Genomic DNA, 20,089 nt, shown 5'->3' on the forward strand with positions numbered 1-20,089 from the left:
ATGCTTCGTATTGTAAATTTTATGGGGTTGTAAAAGCGGTGATCGTGCGTACATTTCTAGTATGAAGCGTTCAACGCTTCAAACAAAATGTGCTTCGGTCACCGCTTTTACGTCCTAAAAAATTTACAAACAGAAGCATTCATTTATTAAACAAAATACATGAATATTCTGTTGTACGATTTTACATGTGGATAAAATCGATTGATTTCTATCTGCTGTTCAAATTGGCAAATTAGATTAATATCAGTGTTCATAAATTTGACTTAATTCAAACGTATACCACAACTCCAGTATAAGCATGATTTATAGAATAACTAATACAAGAATTCAAATAGAATCGTTTAATTTCTCTCTTTTTAAAGTAATTACACTGATTTAACGCGGACCAGGACAAGACACCAAATTGAACTTCTGTGTAAGCAGTAATTTGAAGGTTGCCGTTTGCTCATAATCAGCATATTAGCAGACAAAATTTGTAAACAATTTGTATACACATTATGTGTTATTTTTACATCCGTATTTTGTGTCGAAAAATGTCTTTATAGAATAAAAGCCATTTAAAGATTACTTTTAATTGTGTACTACCCCCTACATATACTTTTATGAAAGTTTTATATACAATACGTAATTCATGACTTGACATTCATCAGACTTTGAAAGCTTTCTACTATGAATATGCTCTATTTGATAAGCCAAGAAGTACTAAATTAACTATGGGTTCCTCGATTTGTTTTTTAATACAAACTTCAAATAAAATGGTTGATTTATCTACTTATGAGTACGTGTGAAAAATTTTGTAACCTTACCAACACGTGCAGTTTTAATGATCATGTAGTATTCCATAAATTTTAAAGCAATTATGTAAAGAATGTTTATGTAAGCAAACACCTGAAGTCAAATGGTTTCACGTTTGAAAACTTAACAACAGACCTAGCATTAAATTATTTTCGGAAATTTTCGATTCGATCGGAACTGACAAAAGACAGTATTATAAAGCTTTTAAAATACCGTTATAAGTTCATTATCTGACAAAGGTATACCTATATCCTTTTCAGATGTGTTTTCGCCACTGTTCCTCGTGACAAGACGGTTTTTCCCCACCTTTCCCCTCGAAAAAGATTGCTTTTTTCGCCATATACCCCTTTTCATGGAATGAGATTGTCGCATCTTTCCCTTCGAAGATTTTTTGGAACTTTATTCTACGAAAATCATAAACGAGTTTTTATTATCCTACAATAGTTTAGATTTGTTACTAGTAACCTACAGCCGTACAATTATTTAGATATATTAACCTTAAGTCGTACAATAATTAAGATATGTTAACCTATAGTCGTACAATAATTAAGCTATGTTAACCTATAGCCGTACAATGGAGCCTATATGACTGCAACCCGAGTATAAATATCAGTAACCAAAATTTATACCACAGCTATGTATGGTATTATTTTCGCAATTATGCCATGGTTGTGTTATATCTGGGCTTCGAAAAGAAAGAGAAAAAAGAAATATAAACAAGACGTGACGCATAGGAACAACAGAGTCCGCGCGGGGCCACTTGGCCAATCTGTCCGCTTTGCATCAGCCGATAAAACATGACTGCCTCAGTTGGGAATCGAACCCACGTACACCAACTCCGTTTCCATTTTTTTATATAAATAAAATACAAAATAAATATCAAATGAAACATTATGTCTCATTAGGCCAAAAAAACTATAAAGGTGTTATGGGTTATATTAATATATACTGGAAAATATAAATTGAAGTAGCAAAAATTGCCTTGACTATCGGTTATTAGGCTCCATTGTACAGTTATAGGTTAAACATTATATATAATAAACTACCAACTTTAACTGCTTAAGTAATAATAATAATGTTGGACCTTTAAAAATGGTTACTCTGATTGAAGCTTAAATTTTAAGGACAGTCTAGGCAACATATTTTTTTTAATCGTGATTATTTTTAACACCCTTTGAATGAATATACGGTTAGGGTTTTTTGATACAAATTAAAACGTGGTCTGACTCATTTAAAATCGAAAAAAGATTCTTGTGAAATTAATTTCCTTAAAATTGAACATCAATATTTGAAAATAAAACATTTTGAACATTCTGATAAAATAAAAAAAAATCTTAACCTTTGCAGTTCAAGTTTTAGTCTAGGGAACCAGAAGTCTTTAAAAAATCTCAGAATTCTGTAGTCTCTTGCGTTCACGAAATTCATGCGTATCCCTGAATCACTATTGCAGCGTTACAGTCCTACAGATAAGAGATAAGTGATCTCGACCTTGTTGCATTTTTTCGGCGCTCAGCCTATCCAGAACATCTAATTCGTTCATTTAATTTTAGTTTGTGACGTTATTCAACATAAATGTGCATCCATTGCTGTTGAAGAAATTTGTATGATATTTCCGCCGTTTAAGAACCCCGTTGCCTTTTTTTTTGTTTTTTTGTTTAGGAAAGTAGGCGTGTTTTTGTGTAAGGCCCAAAAGTGTATATTTTAACTGACACTTATAGAAATTGTTTTAAAAGTATAAAAAAAAAATGAATACAAAATTTTAAACAGCGAAAAATGCGAAAGTTAAATCACATATTCCATATTCCTGATCATTTTTTCGGTGTATAGTAAATTATACCATAGTTTATGTTGAAAGCCCACGGCAGACTAGGATATGGCCAGGGGCTTCAATAGTATAATTTACGAAACACCAAAAAACTATCCAAAATATATGAAATAATCTTAACTTATATTTGGCTCGATTGATTTGTTAGTGTGCACAGCCTCAACCACGGTAGGTCGTGGGTTCGATCCCAGGACGTTTAATTTAGTTTTTGCTGCTTTCAACTAAATACTCAACATTTAGGAGTGAGAGCAACGACTGGTCTGCTTAGAGTCAACATGATGTGTCCGGGCAAGGCGACATGTCGTCCTGTTGACTGTTACCTTAATAAAAGCACGTTATAACTCCGCGTTTTGGTCTAGTATAAAACAAAGTTCATAATCATATAAAACATGTTTTGACCTAATATGTCTTTAGTGTTTGTCACTGGACGTCAAACACCAATGCAATCATCGACTAAAGACATGTCAGATAAAACGATATTCAATAATCGATGAAGGGTCAACATGAACATGGTAAAATGATCATTTACGTAATGAAAAATGTTAAATCTTGAATTGACTCGACTGGACACGTGGGCTTAACCAATAAATTATACTAGACTAGACTGTTGAGCTTGATTTGAAAGTGTTTTAATAATGTGTTTTCTTTGAAATTGGTCATCTTCAACTGTTTATCACAAACTAATTTTAGTGGGCGCTTGTTTTTTCAAATGCATGTGCAAACGGAAATAGATAGGTTAAACCAAAAAAAAATTTTTTTTGATCTACCTGAACTGTTAACGGGTTGATATACTGTATGTTAAACCATTAATCTATCATGATTTGTTATTTTACATCCCTCCCAAGGAAATTGCATCAATGTGATGTATGATAGAGAATCTTCCCTTCTTGTGGAAACTTAATTTAACTTACACTCTAAATATAATGTTTTAGCTGATAAATAACACGCACTTTGTTTTACTGATTCACGTGTGGTAATTATTGCATTACATAATTATTTTTTTAATACTGAGCCGTAATTCAGATTTAAACAAAGTAGATTCATTCAATGATATATTTAATACATATCGTGTGTAAACCTTATATAAGGAGAACACAGTTAAAGATGTAAGAAGAACACATTACATCAATGATTGATGATTGATGGTTTGTTGCTTAACGTACAGTGGCAAATATTTCATGCATGTTCAGGACGATAACAAATTAACAATAAATACAATAGGTAGTTCTTATAATAGAGGCCGTCTGGGATGAAGGTCGGGTAAATTTGGACTGCCACGGGAAAATGAGGGTATATAAGATAGGGACAGAAATTTCGTCTTGCAACAGGCCACCTACGGACCCTTCAAAGAGTTGTTGCAAGGGTTCCTAACGTGCAAAGAGTGTGGCACTGTTTCTACACGAGGCATCGGATTTAACGTCCCCATTCTGACCGGACGTGGCTGCGAACTTGATACATTCCGCACAGCCAAACGGACGCCCCACTTTGGCGAGGGTTTTACTGCCGGTCAGAGGAAGACCAATTGTGACCATATTTCTATGCACTAGTCCCCCTTGGGGGTTACATTACATCAAAAGTGTTGCATTAATATTAAATATTAAAGTAAAAGTGAAACTGACAAAACCTGCATTGTTCAAGGTTTTGAAGAAGAATAAGTATTCACAAGATTTGATTTTTAGTTATCAGATGTATGTACAATTTGTAATAACTTTTTAATTGTTTTTCTTTTTTGACTGCTTGTGCAAGAAAGTATTAAAGTCAATTTTTTTCTATGAAATTGTCCCAAAAGGTTTCATGCCACAAAAGGAAGGTTTGGATTGATTTTGGGGGTTATTGTTCTAGGAATTAGTAGCCAAAAAGGGGTAAAAAACAAGCAGTTTTCTTGTTTTAGGACAATAACTTGTGAATAAGTGTATGGATCTCTATGAAATTGTACCACAAGGTTTCATACCTCAAAATAAAAGTTGTGATTAATTTTATCACAAGGTTCAATATACCCTAACCGTTAAGGAAAAAGGGGCCAAATAACAATACTTTTCTAATTCTTTGAATAAATTGCTTATTTCTTGACCAATTTCAATGTGGTCTTATTCAAACTTTTGAACTCTTGCGGTTCTTTAATATGCTAAATCTAACCGTGTTTTATATTTTGGATTTTGGGCCCCGTTTTCAAATTGGTCCACATTAAGGTCCAAAGGGTTCCAAATTAAACTTTGTTTGATTTAAAAAAAGAATTATCGGGGTTTTTGATATGCTGAATCTAACGGTGTATTTAGATGTTTGATTTTGGGCCCAGTTTTCAAATTGGCCCACATTAAGGTTTAAACGGTCCAAAATTAAACTTAGTTTGATTTAAACAAACATTGAACTCAAGGGGTCTTTGATTCGCTGAATCTAAACTTGTGTTTTTTTTTGTTTTTTTTTTATTTTGGGCCCAGTTTTCAAGTTGGTCTTAAATCAAACTTTGTTTCAACAAGAATTGAATATATTGGGTTCTTTGATATGCTGAATCTTACCGTGTATTAAAATTTTGGAACTTTGGCCCCGTTATCAAATTGATCTACAATGATGTCCAAATGGTTCAAAATTTAACTTTGCTTGATTTCATTGAAAAATGAATTCTTGGGGTTCTTTGGTGTACTCATTCTAACCATGTATATAGATTTTTATATTGGACCATAATAGGTAAATGCCCAATTTCAGATTTTTAAGTTTTTAGACCACATTCATTATGTGTCAGAAACTATGCTTTGTCAAATATTTAATCACAATCCAAACTAAGAACTGTATTGCACAATCAATAGAAATCTTAAGTGTAGTCATAGTTTAAAAGGTATACAGAATCAAATCTCATTTTAGAGAAGAAATTATGTATAAATATAGTTTGAAACTTACTGTTCATTATTAGATTTTTGAAAAATAACTAAAGGTAAGTTTTATAGACTTTTTATTAATCAGGAATGATATTTTGGAAATTGTTTTTTTTTTTTTTTTTTACTTTTTGTAAAAACTTATGAAGAATCTTCATGCATTGTAGGTTTTTTTGTTATTCTGTAAAAATTAATTTTCAGAAAGCTATATACATTTTTTTTTTTTGATGAAGCGAATCCCTTTTCAAACTTAGCTAATATTGTGTGGTTAATGAATAAATTAATTAAATTCCTGGTAAACTTGAATATGCGAAAACTAACCGTGTATTTATATTTTGGATATTGATCCAATTTCAAATTTTTCAGTTCATTGACCACATTCAATCTGTGTCTGAAACCTATGCTGTGTCAAATATTTAATCACAATCCTAATTCAGGGCTGTATCTAGCTTGAATGTGGTGTCTATACTTTCCCCAACTGTCCAGGGTTCCACTTCTGCGGTCGTATTAAGCAATGCTCGCGGAGCATCTTAATTGTCTTTGATTCGTCATTTATTAAGATTTCAAGATTTTTCAAGATTTCAAGATGTTATTCATAACACCATACACATACAGGTGTACAAAAGGAAATATAATTACAAAATCAAAAGATTACTTATAATTGTGTACTGCACCTATTTGCATCATTCCCAATACATAATGCTTAACTTCACATTTATCAAACTTTGAAAGCTTGATACTACACATATACTCTTGTTAAATGGGCTGAGAAGCACCTAAATAAATATGGGTTCTTCGATTTCCATTTTACTACAGACTTCACACAAAATGGTTGATTTGTCTACATCTTCGTGTGAAACATTTTATAACCTTAACGACACGTGAAATTTTAATAATCGGATAGTACTCCATGAAATGTAAGGCAATTATGTAACTGATGATCATGTAAGTCAAATGATTTTACGTTAGAAAACTTAACAACATACCAAGCATAAAATCATTTTCGGAAATTAATGAATTGAATGTACTGACAGAAAAAAACAGTATTTTGTACAAAGTTTAAAAAAAATACCTTCATAACTTTATTATCTGACAAGTATTATATATCCTTATCAGTTCGGTTTTTCGCCACTGTTCCCCATGACAGGAATACGTGCTTTGCCTCTTTTCGCCACTCTTTACAATAATTAATAACGAGTTTGCATAGTCTTTTACTAATTATGAAATGTAATATTTAGCTCGATTTGTTGTGGTTTTATAGAAAGCGAATTAACTGCTGGCAGTAAAAACTCGTTCAAACCACTTTCTATATGCTCGTACGGTTGTATAATGACCAGTTTTATCGGTGATGGAAATCAGAATGCCCTGTGTAAAACAACCATGTGTGACTTTTGGCAACTCAGTTGAATACGAGTCATGTTTTTGTTTTTGTTTAGAAGAAGAAAAAAAACCACAAAAGCTGGTCAAAAAACCCTTCATAAAAAATAAAAAAAAAAAATGAAGAATGTGTGCATGGAACACTAATGATGCCCCCGCTTGTATATAACTTTATAAAGGGGCATAACTCTAGAACGATGAAAGTGTCGCCACTCAAATTCGAACTTGATCTGTGTTTTGTGGTAATAAGCATTGTGTAAAAAGTAAAATTACAAAAATACTGAACTCCGAGGAAAATTCAATTGGAAAGTCCCTAATCACATGGCAAAATCAAATGACAAAACACATCAAACGAATGGACAACAACAGTCATATTCCTGACTTGATACAGGCATTTTTTTCAAATGTAGAAAATGGTGGATTGAATCTGGTTTTATAGCGCTAAACCTCTCACTTGTACGACAGTCTCATCAAATTCCGTTATATTTACAACGATGCGTGAACAAAACAGACATAATAAATAGTCAAAATATGGGTACAACATAGGTATGTCTATAAGCTTCATAACATTTGGTTGAGCAAACTAAAGTTTGAGAATGGAAATCAATTTTGTGACGTACGTACGGTAGAACGGACGGACGTACGGTAGGACGGACGGACGTACGGATGGACAAGGGAAACACTCAATGCCCCCTCCTATGACGGCGAGGCATAAAGATTAAAAAAAATCATCCGCATTTCGGCTTAGTATAAAATAAAGCTCAGTATCATAGAAAAACATGTTTTAACACGATAAGCCTTTAATATTTGCCGCTTGACGTTAATTATCAACCCATCTTCAAATTAATACACAAGGCAGATTTATAAATATTCAATAATCGATGTAGGATCAAAATCAACATGGTAAAATGATTCTTTTAGTTATGAAACAAAAAGCTAAATATTGACTTGACCATATTGACCGGACTGGACTCTTGGGCTTAACCAATGGACTGGAGAAGATTGAATCGCTGAACTTCGCTTGAAAGCGCTTTAACCTTTTTTTCTATTTATCATCTTTACCCTTTTAAATCTGGTAATATCACAAGAGAATTCAAGTGGGCACTTGTGTTTGCCCACTTAAATTCTCTTCTTATCCCAATCAGATGCAATGGGAAACTGATAAGTTAAACAAAACTAGGTGATTCTTTGATCTACCAGAACTGTCAAACGGTTGGTATGCCTTTAAATCTTTAAATATTCCAGTTTAATCTATCATGATCATGTCGTTCTGCATCACACCCAAAGAAACCGCATCAAAGTGATGTATGACAGAGAGACTGCTCCAATTGGGGAAACCCGTCATTTTCAAATATAACTGTTATTCTAAATATAATCTGTGTTAGCTGATAAATACCAGATGATTACCGATTCACGTGTGGTAATTATTGTATTACAGAATAAATTCTTACTAATACTCATCATTAATCCAAATTTAAACAGAGAAGACTAATTTAAAGTTATATGTAATTCAAATAGAGTGCAGTTCTTTTAAGAACAAAATATTATTTCATTTGTAAGGTGTACATCTGTAAGGGAAACCCATGACATCAAAAGTGTTGCTTTAAAATTAAAGAAATCAAATACTAGTGAAACAGACAAAAAATGCAATTTGTATGGTTTTAAAAAATCAACGTAATCACAAGAATTATTTTTTATATATTAAACGTATGTATCATTTGTAATATGTTGAGTTTTAGTGACTTTTTAACTTTCCTGCATGTTTTAACGCTTTATCATGCTTATTTGTATGATTACAGCAAGTAGTAGGTGTTTGAATAAAATAATTTCCAATGACTTCATTTTTTGTCTTCGATTTGTTATTTATTAATATTTCAAGATTTGACAAGATTTATTCATAACGCCAAACAAATACAGGAATGCAAAAGGACAATATACTAGTAATACATAGCGACACATGACAGATAAAACACAAATTGATATACAGAAACTAGACATACTAACCTCTCCCGTGTATAGAATTACTCAGTTTGTGTTAAAGCATCTGTTACGACAACTGTTATTTGTTAAATAATATTATCTGTCGCTTTATCAGCATGCAATAACAGATTAATTCCTGTACTTTACTATTTCATAATTTATAGAGCATATGGATTTTCCAATTCAAAAGAATATAAAAATGATATATTTTATAGAAAAAATATAAGCGCTTTTTAGTCAGGTTCAACAGTTAAGTCCAGTCAGATTCCATAGGTAATTTCCAATAGTCAAGTCCAGTTAAGTCAGGGTTTTACATTTTGTCATGAAAATAATATTTGCTATAGTGGTGCAACAGTTAAGTCCAGTCAGATTCCATTGGTCATTTCCAAGAATCAAGTCCAGTTCAATCAGGGTTTCCATTTTGTCATGAAAATAATATTTGATATAGTTGTGTTTCCTAGATAAGATTCTACGGGTTTTCTTTTATGATTGATTCCGCACTTTGAAATTCTCGATCGGATTAAATTTCTGTTATATAAGTTTTTTGTTTATCTTAATGTCTGTCTTCTACTTCATTCATCTATAACTCAACAAGTTAACACTTTAAACATTTGGGGTTGTCTGTTAAACCAGTTCCTTCTGACCTTACTGTCACATTTTCATCTTTAGTTGATAGCTTCATGTAGAGTTAATTTTTTTATACGTCTTTTTTATTCTTTCTTTTTGTGTCAAAAGATTAAAATGATTTTTTTTATCTGAGTTCGGAAAAAAAATCTAGATTGATATGTGACATATCCAAATTAAAAAAAAAACATAATAAATTGTCCATTCACTCTTCGGTAGCATCTGTTAAGAGTTCATGTAATCAATTAGATCATGTACAAAAGTAAGCAAACATATAAGTAAGCAAACATATAAGTGATAAGCTACAATCACGGCTCAATTCCGCATTTGTGCCGCTTAGTAAGCACACACTGAAAAAAATTAAAATGTCAAAAATGTTTTCACCTGTAAATATATAGGTCTACAATAGTTTACATATTTTTTTATTAATAGTATATTAACTGATACTCAGTACAATAAACTAATAAATAAGTTAATTGAAAAGTATGAGCAAAATTTTAATTTTAAGAATGTCCTAAATCAGTGGGACCTGCTTAAAACTGACATAATAGAGTCCACTATCCAATACTGTAAATCTAAAGCCAAAGAAAGGAAAAATAATATTTTAGTAATGGAAAACAAACTAAATCTTTTAAATGAAAGATTAGACAAATTGCCTGATAGAAAAAATAATAATCTTTCTAATCAAATAAAAAACTTAGAAAAAGAATTAGAAGAGATATACTCTTTAAAAGCCAAAGGAGCCCAAATTAGATCAAGAATAAAATGGGTAGAGGAAGGGGAAAAAATACTTAGTACTTTTTATCCCTAGAAAAGAATAGGCAAGCTAAAAAATCTATTAATAAATTAATGACTAAAAACGGTGAGGTTACTGTTGATCAAAGTGAAATTTTAGATGTAAGTAAAGAGTATTATAAATCTCTGTACAAAAGCACGTGTCCTGAAACTGAAATTTTAAAGACATACATAGATAATACCCCCATTGATCACTCATTAAATCCTTGTGAAAGTAAACAAGTAGATGGTAAATTAACCTTAGAAGAGTTAACATCTTCTATTTATAATATGAAATTAAACAAAACTCCAGGAAAAGATGGTTTAACAGTTGAGTTTTATCGACAATTTTGGCCAAAATTAAAACATATTGTATTGAATGTTTCTAACACATGTTATGACAAAGAAACTCTATCTGATACCCAAAAGATTGGGATAATATCATTGATTTTCAAAAAAAATGACCCTTTGTCCCTCGATAACTACCGTCCAATTACTTTGTTGAATACTGATGTAAAACTTATTACATATACTTTAGCACAAAGACTTAAAAAAATCTTACCCCTTATCATACACAGAGATCAAAATGGTTATGTTAAAAATCGATATATAGGATTCAACGTACGTCTAATTCAAGATATTATAGATTATGCAGAAAACTTTAATATAGATGGAGCTATACTATTTATTGGCTTTTCTAAAGCGTTCGACTCACTAGAATGGGTCTTTATGCTGGAATCATTAAAAAAATTTGGATTTAACGAGTCTTTTCAAAAGTGGGTCAAAACACTATATCACGACATAAAAGGATGTATTTTAAATAACGGGTGGATCTCTGAAACCTTCGGGATTCAACGGGGAATTAGACAAGGATGCCTTTAAACGCTTTATTATTTGTTTTATCAGTCGAAATACTGGCTTGTAGAATAAGAGATAATAATGATCTGAAAGGGATACAAATAAAAATTGATAAAAAAACTAATAGCCTAAAAATCTCACAACTAGCAGATGATACAACTCTCTTTTTAAGATCTAAAGATGAAATAAAACATGCACTAAATTTAATAGAAACTTTTGGATCTTTTTCAGGACTTAAACTCAATAGAAACAAAACAGAAGGTATATGGCTAGGTAAACTAAAACACTGCAAAGACAAATTTGAAAGTATCAATTGGAAAGATAAAGTGAAAAGTCTTGGTATTTATTTCGGCCTTAACAAAAAAGAATGTGAAACACTAAATATAGATAAACAGTTTGAAAAATCAGAAAGGATACTAAATGATTGGAAGAAAAGAAAATTGAGTATGATTGGAAAAATAACTATAATTAAAACACTAGTTATTCCCAATATAACATATGTTGCTTCATTGATAAATCTGAGCACTAAGATTATAAGTCAATTTAAAAAAATCTTATTTAATTTTTTATGGGAGGGTGGTAGCGAGAAAGTAAAACGCTCAGTGTTAAGAAAAAAATATATTGAAGGGGATTACAAATGACGGATATTGATGCATACATTGAGGCTATCAAAATAAATTGGGTTAAAAGATTAACTGATGAAACTTGTGCTAACTGGAAAATCATACCTACCTATTATTTCAGGGAGTTTGGGGATAATAATTTAATATTAAAAAATGAATCTTAATTCTCATAAGTCACTAGAAAACCTAAAAACTTACCTATATTTTACTTTGAAATCTTGAAATGTTGGATTAAAAACGGAGGGGGGAAGACAAAAGTACCTGATAATTATAGAGATATAAGAAAGCAAGTTATATGGGGAAACCAATATATAAAAACACATGGCAAAAGTTTTTATTTCAGTCATTGGGTAGAGGAAAACATAATTTTTGTTAATGATGTAATTGATGATAAAGGAGACATTTCTCATAATGTATTACATAAACTTAAAAAGAAACAAAATTGGATCGCTGAACTGTGTACTCTTCGAAAAGCTTTACCCAAAAATGTGATCCAAAAATTAAAGAGTAATATATCAAAACATACTAAAATCAACATAACACAAGACATTAAAATGTTTTGTAATGGATTGTATTACAATATAGACAAAATTAAGTTTAAAGAAATTTATAATATTATAATCAGGTCAAATAAAGAGCTTCCAGTAGGTTTTTGCTCAAGGAAAAACCAACTATCATGCGAAAATGTTATTTATTACATTAAGAAAAATCTATCTTTTACCTTTCTATTTTTAAAAGATAATAGATTAAAAATGTTCAGATGGAAACTACTGCATAATATTTTAGCTATCAACCATAATCTGTACCTCTGGAAAGTAGTTAACAGCGAAAACTGTGAGATATGTTTCAAATCTGATAGCTATAATCATTTCTTCTTTGAATGCACATTGGTAAAAAATTATTGGACATTACTACACAAAATATTTATGTATCTAAATATTGGTCAACATGTTTTTTGTCTTAAAAATCTTAAAAATACAAAATTGAAGATGTTGAATATTATGTACATAATCATATTATAACAATTGTTTGCTTTGTGATTTACAAATGCTTTTATTTATCAGAAAAGAGAACTAGATATGTGAATATGATGTCAGTCCTAAAAAATGAAATTGAAACACAAATTTTATATCATCCGAAAAATTCCTTTTTGAGAAAATTTCTAACGAAAATCTTAGAAATTTGATTCTCTATCTGTTTTGTTTGCATTTGGATGACCTAGAATCACAAAAATATCATTGAAATAAAAAGAAGAAAAATTTCTAAACAAAAACTGCTCCTTAATTTTTGTTTAAATACCAGATATGGTATATTATTCAATGTTGTATTTGAATGATAAGATACTATCTAAAAAACAATCGTAATTCAATCATACTGACCTCTTGATCCGATAAATCAGAAACCATGCTCTTTTACTTTCACTTTTAAAACCCGGGACTAAAAGCTAAACAAAAGACGGCCAAAGTTACTTTTTTTTTCTTTTTCATTGTATACATGCTTGTAAAATTAATCTTTAAATTGTAACTAACACGTAATGCTATGTAGATTTATAAAAAGTTTGCCAATGAAATCCCCTGGTTTTATTGGTAATTAACAATACAGGGAAGAACCTTAGTGCCATTGTTGTAGCATTACGGGGCTTTGTTAACAATTATTAGTGAAATAAAGTATCTGAAGTTGAAAAAAAAAGAAAAAAAAAGAAATGTAATATTTAGCTCCAGTGGCGGATCCAGTTGTGGCGTAGAGTGCGTACGCCGCCCCTTTGCTTGCACTTTTTTTTTTTTTTTTTTTTTTTTTTTTTTTTGTAAAATGATTAATTAGACTAGACTTCGTTAACTTTGCCATTTCCCGTGTATTTAATTTTTATGCGACAATTCTTTACTTATAAAGATATTTTTCGCTCGTATTTACTGTAATATACTATTGATTATGTCAAAGTCATGTGATTCTCCACGTCGAAAAAAACGTCACTCAGTCATTTTGAAATTCAAATTACAGTATCACATTGCTTAGGCTGAGGATGACAAGCATGACGCCTTCAAAGCGACAAAGTATTGAGCCAGAACGTATTGACTTCTATTTCACAATTCCACCCAACAGAAAGTAATACTCTATTACACTCTCATGAAAAAGTTCCACAGTAATATTATTTACCTACGAAAACATGTTTAACCCCACACGCCCCAGCCCATTAATAACATTGCTGAATAGTGATCCCCAGTCAGTAAGCTCTAGATCTAGATTTAAAGTCTAAGGTACGGACCATTTGATCTGAGGTGGCAGTCTGGGATATTTAGAGAAAAAATTCTGACCCTGATTTTTGCCTTAAACAAAAATTCTGGCCGTATCTGGATTGAAAACAATAATCTTGTCCACTTTTTTGCTATTAGAATAAAAATATTTTCAACAGAATTATTTAGCATTAAATGAACATGATGAATAAAAAACGTGCGTAATTTTTTTTTTTTTTTTTTGGGGGGAGGGGGGGGGGGGAGGTTGCATGTGAATCCCATATCTGACCGGAATGTCTGTTTCGCCGTACTAATATACTGAATACTTTTTTCAAGGCCCGACGGCAACCTGCCTGCTGGGTGTGGCCTATATGTCTCAATGTGTCGACCGTCATTCACAACTTCATTGTCATTTCCGACTTATTCGTAGCCTTTGGTTGATTTGAAACCCCTCACTTCCCTTGTTGGGTAAAACATTTCACCAAACATTTGGATGAAAATTGCTTGTTTGTCTTTTTTCGTGTCGGTCGTATTGTAAATTTCATTGAATAGCCGTATATCTTGTTTACAACAAGAAATCTGTGAAGTTATGCTAACTAACCATTAAACAAACGAGAATTTTCCATGTCCATTTTTTACTGAAAAATCCCACATCAAATATATTAATAAGTACATAGCTTTGGATCCATCAAATCATTTCATAATAGACAATTGATTGAGAGAATACGGCACCAAAAATATCCAACCCCTACACTTTAACTATAAAATGCATTTTCCACTTATTTTATTTTTTTTTTAGCCAAAAAAAAGGTCAAAAAAAAAAGTTTTCGCCTCGCTCCGCTCTGCGAACTTTAATACTACGCCCCCCCCCCCCCCCCCCCTTTCCAAAATCCTAGATCCGCCCCTTAGCTCGATTTGTTGTGGACTCATAAAATACTAATTAACTGCTGGTAATAAAAACACGTTCAAGCCACTTTCTATGTATTCATACAGTTGTATAATGGCCAGTTTTATCCGTGATAAAAATCAGAATGCCAAGAGTAAACAATCATGTGTGACTTTTGGCAACTCAATTCTATATGAATTCTGTTTTCGTTCTGGAAAAAAAAAATACACAAAAACCGGTCAAAAAGATCTTAATAAGAAAAAAATTGACAAAAAAAATCAACCGCTTTCGGCCTAGTATAAAACAAAGCTCAATATCATATAAAAAAACATGTTTTTGACGTGATAAGCTTTTAATATTTGCCGCTGGACGTTTTAACACCAATCTATCGTCAAATTAAGACACATGACAGATTATAAAGATATTCAATAATCGATGTAGGGTCAACATCAACATGGTAAACTGATTCTTTAGGTGATGAAAAAACATGTTAAATATTGTCTTGACCATATTGACCGGACTGGACTCTTGGGCTCAACCAATGGACTTTAGAAGATTCGACAGCTGAACTTGGCCTGAAGCGCTTAAATTGAACTTTTTTTTTTCTTTTTTTTTTGTTGTCATCTTTATTCTTTTTAATTTGATAACATCACAAGAGAATTTAAGTGGGCACTTGTGTTTGCCCACTTAAATTCTCTAATCCCATGCACATGCAATGAGAAACTGATAAGTTAAACAAAACAATAATTTTTCTTTCATCTACCAGAACTGTCCAACGGTTGGTATGTATTTAAGTATTCCAGTTTAATCGATCAGATTATGTCGTTCTGCATCCCACCCAAAGAATCCGCATCAAAGTGATGTATGATAGAGAGACTGCACCACTTGGGGAAACCCGCCATTTTCAAATGTAACTGTTATTCTAAATATAATGTGTTAGCTGATAAATACCAGGTGTTTTACTGATTCACAGGTTGTAATAATTGTATTACAAAACAGAATAAATTCTTCATACTAGTACTCATCATTAATCCAAATTTAAACAGAGAAGATTTATTTAAAATTATATGTAATACAAATCGCGTGTAGTTCTTTTAAGAACAAAATACGATTTCATTTTTAAGGTGTACATGTGTAGGGGAAACCCATGACATCAAAAATGTTGCATGAAATTTTAATATATCAAATACTAGTGAAAACAGACAAAACTACCATTTCATGGTGGTCTCGTGGTAGCGTGTTCGCCTCGAGTGCTGGAGATCGTGGGTTCTAACCCCGACCGGGTCAAAGCAAAAACTTTAAAATTGGTATTTGCTACTTCTCCGCTAAGCACGCGGCATTAAGGTGTAAGAGCAAAGACCGGTCGGCTCGGAGTCAGAATAATGTGTCCGGGTAAGGTGAAATGTCTTCCTGTGGACTGCTACCTTGTGAACTAGCACGTTAAAAATCTTGCTCAGCGTGTCAGTTTAGTACAAAGCGGGTTAATATTCATATAACATTTACATGTTCTCGTCCTGCGATTATTTGCCGCTGGACGTTAAGCAGCCATCGATCATCATCATCACCATTTGCATGGTTTTAAATAGGAATACGTACTCACAAGATTTGTTTGTTTTTTTAGATGTTGACTTATAGTGACATTTTAACTTTCCTTCATGTTTTACCGCTTTATTTGTATGATTACAATAAGTAGGTGTTAAAATAAGATAATTTCCAATTACTTTTTTTTTTTTTTTTGTCTTTTTTTTTTTTTTGTCTTTGATTTGTTAATTATCATTAATATTTAAAGATGTGTCAAGATTTATTCATAACGCCAGACAAATACAGGTATGGCACCATATGCAAAATGACAATATACTAGTAATACATAGCGAGACAGGATAGACAAAACACAAATTGGTATAGAGAAACTAGACCATGTATAAACATGCTCAGTTTGTGTTAAAGCAATTGTTACGATAACTGTTATTTGTTAAGTAATATTATCTGTCGCTTTATCAGCGTGCAATGACAGATTTATTGCTGTACTTTACTATTTCATAATCTATAGAACATATGGAATTTTCCTATTCAAAAGTATAAAGATAATATAGTGTATAGAAAAAAATATAAGCGCTTTTTAGTCAGGTGCAATAGTTAAGTCCAGTCAGATTCTATTGGTCATTTTCAAGAGTCAAGTTCAGTTCAATCAGGGTTTTACATTTTGTCATGAAAATAATATTTGCTATAGTAGTGTTTCCTAGATTAGATTCTACGGGTTTTCGTTTATGATTGATTCTGCACTCTGAAATTTCGGATCGGATAAAAATGGAGGTTATTTCATATTGTTATATCTTAATGTATTATTATACCTCAAAAATTAATTACTTCAAACATTTAGGGTTGTCTATTAAACCTGTTCCTTTGAACGTTCCTGTTACATTTTCTGGTTTTTTTTTAACGTGGTTTTTTTCCTTCTTTTTTTTATGTTGTTTTAAACGTCTTTTTATTCTTCTCTCTTTTTTGTGACATTAGATTAAAATGATTTTTTTATCTGAGTTGGGGGGAATCAATCTAAATTGCTTAAATTGATAAGTGAAATGTCAATTAAAAAAAGACGATGATAGATGGCCTTTCCAACCTTCAATTGCATCTGTTACGAGTTCACATAATCGATGAGATCATCTACAAAAGTAAACAAATAGCCAACTGATAAGCTTTAATCAAGGCTAAGTCAACGTAACATCCGGAATTCCGCATTTGTGCCGCATAGTACACACACTATAAAATGAAAACTGTCAAATATGTTTACACCTGTAAATATATAGGTGTATATATTTACCTATGATTAAACGTTTTATATACACGGATAAGCAAAGTTCACTTTCATTTTGAAACATGATAGACAAAATAAAAATGTCAGGTGTATAAAACGCGATCAGTTTTCTTCAATGGATTTTTACACATTAATTTCAGTCTTTTTCTGTATTGATGTTTTGTCAGGTAAGTCTTTACTTAATTAACCTTTTGATTGATATGTCTGATAATAGCGACAAGTCGTCATTTGTAATATTATAGGGTCAAATGGATTTAATTGGGCTACTGAAATCGATATGTATTGTCAAAGTTTATTTATAAATCAAACATTTAACTTTCACGATATGAATATGAAAAATTAATTAACACGTGGATCTATCGAAGTCAAACTCTATACTTCCTGTATTAACTTTATTTTTCATTGATTATACTCTTGCATTGTATGTAATGTGTATTGAACGCACAGTTTTATTGACTCTTTTTAAAGCACCAAAAGAGGACAAGGGGATTAATGTTTTAATTGTTTGCATGTGATAAAAAATATGCTTAGTTCGAATAAATCCCGACACTTTATTTAAATTCACGATAAAAAGACGATATAAAAGCTCAATAGAGATTATGTTTTCTGTATTAAACTAATATTCGTCTATAAATAAAGCTTTTGGCCTTGAAAAGAATGATTTAACGCAATCATATTGTAGTGTTTTGACTATGAAAGGCACATACTTTTCACAAAGGCTACCCCATCCCCTCAATCCAACAGCTTAAGAAGTAGTTTAGTAAATAAGTGATTGATAGCTGTTACATTAATCTTAGTCCAGTTGCAAATATTTCATGTATGTTGTTGGAAGGATTCTTTAACAAACAGAAAGCGTGGCATCTGATTAAACAATATAATTCCGATTGGACAGAATAGGATTAAATAACCGATTTAGAAACTTGTAAAATAAAATCGGAAGATTTCACCACAATAGACCATATGAATACTTCCATTGCCATTCTGTAAATCACAGTCAATTTTGGAAATTCTTGCAAAAATGTAATTTATACATGGTAAATAAGTTCAGAGCAAAATGTTATTAAAACTTACACGTTGCTGCAGGATTCAATTTTGTTGAATATTTTAATTTCCACATTTTTTTTAAAAAGGAGTAGGGTTTGAAGGTTAATTTGTGTACACATTTGAGAAAAAAAGTTAATTCTTGCATGAATGAATCATTGCATATGTGGATATTATATTTACTTCTATTTTTTTATTGTTGCCATGATAACAGAGTTCGTCAAAGAGGTCTGTGTCATTTTTATTATGAAATGAGATATAGAAATATGGTCACTTAGGCTTTATTCGAAACGGACGTTAAACCTTGTTAGCGTTTTTAACTTTTCTGGAGCTACCATTTGAAATGGGGGGGGGGGGGGGGGGGGGGGGGGGGGGGGGGGGGGGGAGGGGAAGGGGCAGGACAGGAGCTTTGAGTAAAAAAAGGCAGGATGAGTAACTTGGCTAAAAAAAAGGCAGGATGACAATTTATGTTAAAAAAAGTCAGGATAAACTAATAAAAAAAGCCATGACCGAATAGAAAGAAAAATAAAAAGGCAAGACAGAGATTACAACTAAAAAAAATGCAGGACAAAAATTTCCATCCCTCCCATTAAAATCAATTGGTAGCTCCCTAACCTTTGTACTTGCATGGTTTTATCAGAATAAACTACCTATTTACAATAAGCTTAGCAACAGGTATTTACATTCAAAATATATTATAAAGATTTTTATAAAAACACCTGACAAGTATAAAATTGTGTTATTAGCAAATTATACAAGTCGTTGAAAAAATTACAAAAGATATCTTGACCCAAGTGTCATGAAGAATTGTCGCATCAGTTGTCCTTCGTATGAGAAAAACGAAGGTCCTACCAAGGCCGTCTCTTAGTTTTGTTATATAATAAGTACCAGACAATTCTATCTTATTTTGCTATTCATAATATGCAGAAATTTTCCTGTCAGCAATTTACCAGTAATCCACTGTAATTCTAATATACTATACAGATAATCTTTAATCAGTTTTGCCCAGTCTTATGCTGATATGTATTGCGTGGTTGGATCGCCTTGAGGGTTGACTGGGAAAAGAATCATGATCACCAGGAATTCGACCCTCTTCCAATAAAACCCATGACGAAGACGCGTTTGTTTTTATTTGTGTTAGATGTTCAAATACGCAGCCACGTCCGGCCAGAGTAAGGAAATTTATTTTCTGACCCCTTACAATCTGGCCCTCTGTTTCCAGTGCCAGTTACAATTTGCTGCATGTTGCGTTACTTTTCAGAACCTTCATATTTGATTTATTGTCCGAGAACTCTCGTCCTGGATATGTATGAAATATTTGCCTCTGGGTATTTAGCAAACAACAATTAACAAATTAGTCAGTAGTGGAATTTGTATACTACATATGCTC

The 20,089-nt window shown here is 31.7% G+C and overlaps 1 long non-coding RNA gene across 3 annotated transcripts in view; it reads left to right on the top strand.

Annotated features, from left to right (window-relative positions):
- Positions 1–20,089, top strand: part of LOC127704328 (uncharacterized) — a 79,502-nt gene that overhangs the window by 40,268 nt on the left and 19,145 nt on the right. Inside the window, exon 1 of one of the 3 annotated variants that reach the window (XR_007983229.1) lies at positions 17,586–17,825. The exons of the other annotated variants lie outside the window; for them this stretch is intronic. This is a non-coding gene — a long non-coding RNA (uncharacterized LOC127704328). Of the gene's footprint in view, positions 1–17,585; positions 17,826–20,089 lie in introns of those variants that run through there. 3 annotated transcript variants of the gene reach the window in all.

Source organism: Mytilus californianus, unplaced genomic scaffold (genome assembly GCF_021869535.1).
Source record: "Mytilus californianus isolate M0D057914Y unplaced genomic scaffold, xbMytCali1.0.p SCAF_6, whole genome shotgun sequence".
NCBI lineage: Eukaryota > Metazoa > Mollusca > Bivalvia > Mytilida > Mytilidae > Mytilus > Mytilus californianus.